The sequence below is a fragment of the Lynx canadensis genome, chromosome E2, assembly GCF_007474595.2.
Source record: "Lynx canadensis isolate LIC74 chromosome E2, mLynCan4.pri.v2, whole genome shotgun sequence".
Taxonomy (NCBI): Eukaryota; Metazoa; Chordata; class Mammalia; order Carnivora; family Felidae; genus Lynx; species Lynx canadensis.
Window position 1 is genome coordinate 52,418,259 of NC_044317.1, and position 4,110 is coordinate 52,422,368.

Sequence of the window (4,110 nt, forward strand, 5' to 3'; positions counted from 1 at the left end):
CGGGGCCCGCAACGTGTAGGCGGGAGCGGTGGGCGGGGCTAGGGGCGGAGACAGGAGTGGGTGGCCGGGGAGAGGCGGGGCCTGAAGGAAAGGGGCCGGGCGGGAAGCGAAGGTGGGAGGGGCCTGAGGGAAAGGGGACGCACAGTGGATGCGGGGCGGGCGGAGCCTGGTAGAAAGGGGCCGGGCGGTGGATCGGAGGTGGGCGGGGCCTGGGGGAAAGGGGCGGACGGTGAATCTGAGGTGGGCGGGGCCTGCGGGAAAGAGGCCGGGCCGTGGGCCGGAGGTGGGCGGGGCCTGATGGAAAAGGGCCGGGCGGTGAATCTGAGGTGGGCGGGGCCTGCGGGAAAGAGGCCGGGCCGTGAGCCGGAGGTGGGCGGGGCCTGATGGAAAAGGGCCCGCGGTGAATCTGAGGTGGACGTAACTAGAAGTTGAAATGTTTTTCATTGATTCATGGCCCCTTGTGGTTCATGTTCTGCAAAACGTTACTTCACAACTTTTGCCTGTTTTGAACCAGGGGTTTTATTTTTGGATATCGATGCCCAATGCTTGTTTTGTATATTATAACAACAATCTGCTGTTCACATCTTTTAGTTTGTGGATTATTTATCTGACTCTGATTCTGAATCTTAACACACTCAGATGTATCTATCTGACTCATCATTTTGTGCTTTTGAATTTTTTCTAATTAAGATTTTTCCGGTTTTGTTGGGAAATTTTTAAAGTTAAAATTCAAATTCAAGTTTGCTTCAACTTCAAGTTAAAGATACAAAAAATTACAAATTACCATTGTTCCCACTAGCACAATAATGAAGAGAGACAGGCTCTGGAATGAGGACTCATAGTCATATGAATTCCTATGCTCAAGCTTAACCTGTGTATACATAGATCTGGCCTTATTTAGGATTCTGAGAACTTTGAGAACTGAGGTAATGGGGAGACCCATGCCCAGTCCCATAGATACATACATACGATAGGCCTGAATAGCCGGGTAAAGACTTTGAAAACTGGAAGGTTAGGGGCGCCTGGGTGGCTCAGTCGGTTAAGCAACCGACTTCTGCTCAGGTCTTGATTTCACGGTTCGTGGGTTTGATCCCCGTGTTGGGCTCTGTGCTGACAGCTCAGAGCCTGGTGCCTGCTTCGGATTCTGTGTCTCCCTCTCTCTGCCCTTCCCCCACTTGTGCTCTCTCTCGCTCTCTCTCTCAAAAATAAATAAAATGTAAAAATAAATTAAAAAAAAAGAAAAGAAAACTGTAAGGTTAAAAAAAAATCCAGGGATGCACATCTGGCTCAGTCAGTGAAGTGTGCGATTCTTGATCTCGGGGCTGTGAGTCTGAACCCCATGTTGGGTGTAGAGGTTACTTAAAAATAAAATCTTGGCGGGGCGCCTGGGTGGCGCAGTCGGTTAAGCGTCCGACTTCAGCCAGGTCACGATCTCGCGGTCCGGGAGTTCGAGCCCCGCGTCGGGCTCTGGGCTGATGGCTCAGAGCCTGGAGCCTGTTTCCGATTCTGTGTCTCCCTCTCTCTCTGCCCCTCCCCCGTTCATGCTCTGTCTCTCTCTGTCCCAAAAATAAATAAACGTTGAAAAAAAAAATTTAAAAAAAAATAAAATCTTGGGGTGCCTGGGTGGCTCAGTTGTTTAGGCTTTGGACTCTCGATTTTGGCTCAAGTCATGATCTCATGCTTCCTGAGATGGAGACCCACTTTAGCCTCTGGGCTAACAGCATGGAGTCTGCTTGAGATTCTCTCTCTCCCTCTCTCCCTCTGTGCCTCTCATGATCTCAACATAAATAAATAAATATTTTAAAAATTTTTAATAAAATCTTTTTGAAAAATCTGCAATCTTCCTTGCACATGAATAAGACCCAGCGTCTCATAACATAACATTCAAGTGTCCAGAATACCAACCAAATTGACTCAAAATGTAAGGAAAAGCCACAAAAATCTCCACTTACGTGGAAAATAATAATAAACACCAAGAAGTAACAATAATCATCAAAGAATGAGGTGACACCAACGATGGGATTACCTGACTGCCGGAGTCCAGCTCCAGCAGGTTCCCAAAGGATGAACGGCATCGGAGAAAAAGTGAAAATAAAACAAAACAAAAATGAAATGGACGCAGACAACCGCAGTGTGTTGAACTGGCCGATTTATTGTAGCAAACGTGGCATTATATTTGCTAGTGGTCTCCTTGTAGCCTACGTCATCTACGTTTTCTGGCATTACCCAATTCTCAAATTGTTCCTTTGGGTCATCACCCAATAAGGAATACCATGATTGTTTTCTCATAACGTCCCCTCCTGCCCTTTGCTTATTGATTAATTTCTTTCATTGTTTTTATTATGTATCTATGCTTATCTATAATCTATAAAGTAGTTGCTTTGCTGTTCTCATGAAAGGTCATTTATCTCTCAACACCTCAAGTGGAACAGTTACAGGGACATGACCTCTTGGTTGTTTCCCTGAACCATTCGTGGTTTTGAAGAACAAAAGTGTTCGCCTGGGTCTGAGGTGCCAGGAAGGGGCCAAGAGGGCCTTAGAAACCCACGCCTTATACATTCTCAGAGAGACAATGCACCTAGGAACTAATGAACCATTCTGTCCCTTAACCGACTAGGTTCAATCATCATCTGGAATGCCTCCTGGGGGCCAGGTGGGCCCAGGGGTTAGAGTGACCTGAGTCCATAGATACACTCCTTAGTTACTGGAGTGGGGCTTTCAAATCCATATGTCTCTCCTTTATTGACCTCCTTTGCTGGCAAATGCATGAGGCTATCCTTCCTGTAAGTAGAGAAGTCTCCATAGGGGGTGGCAAGGGCTAAACGTAAAGCCGCACAATTTCTTGCGGAACCTTATTTTCTTTCCTAATGGCTCTTTTCCCAGGGGGCCTGTCGAGGGCAATTCCCCAACAGACAATACCCCAGGTAGTTTTAAGGCCGAATTACCTAAGAGCGGGAGTATAAGAAGCTTCACTGTCGCTGGGCCGCCTTGCAGTCACCAATCCGTCCACAGCCCGGGCCTTGCCACTCAGGCTGGGATAGCTCGGCTTCCAGCACCTGACAAAGATTAAAAAAAATTTTTTTTTAACGTTGATTTATTATTGAGAGACAGAGAGAGACAGAGCACGAGCAGGGGAGGGGCAGATAGAGGGGGAGACACAGAATCCAAAGCAGGCTCCAGGCTTTAAGCTGTCAGCTCAGAGCCTGACGCGGGGCTTGAACTCACAAACTGAGAGATCATGACCTGAGCCGAAGTCAAACACTTAACCAACTGAGCCACCCAGGCACCCCTCCTCATGGGTTCTTAAAGCATACTCAGCAATTGAAAGTAGAAAACATATATAACATTTTTCTGTTTGGGACTTTATTATATATAGAGAGAGGTAATATTGAAGACAACCCGGTCATAAAAGGGAACATGGCCAAAATGGTGGTAAGGCTTTTAGATTCCACTTTATCTTTATTTTTCCTTAAGGAGACACCCCACCCAGTGCAGAGATCAATGCAGGCCTTGAACTCATGACCCTGAGATCAAGATCAAGACCTGAGCTGAGATCAAAAGTCAGACACTTAACTGACTGAGCCACCCAGGCGCCCCTCTAGATTCTACTCTAATTAACACAATATTAATACTACTACTGAGGCATTCAGTGTGTATCTTTTCATCTCTAGTGCAATCGCCAAAAAATCCACGACCACATCTTGTCAAAAACACAACAGATAAATTAAGGTGGAATCTGAAAAAAACTCTTCACTTAACCCCTGAAAAGCCAAGAAAGGAAAGATAGCCATGCAACACCAAGGGCATAAACAGAAAACAAATACAAAAATGGCTGACCCAGGCTAGATTCTAACATGTCAACAATCATGTTCAATGTAAACGGCTCAACATGCCAATTAAAGCAGAGATTGTCAACGTGGGCTAACAAAACAAAAACAAACTGACTCAACTCTATGCCATCTTCCGCAAAAACTCACTTCAAATATAAGGAAATAAGTTGAGTTCAAAGTCAAAGGGTAGCAATAGTTATGCCATGCAAACACTAGTTCAAAGACGGCTGGGATGGATAGAAAATGGCAGGGCCCAATGGAGACTCCAAATGTCAGGCTT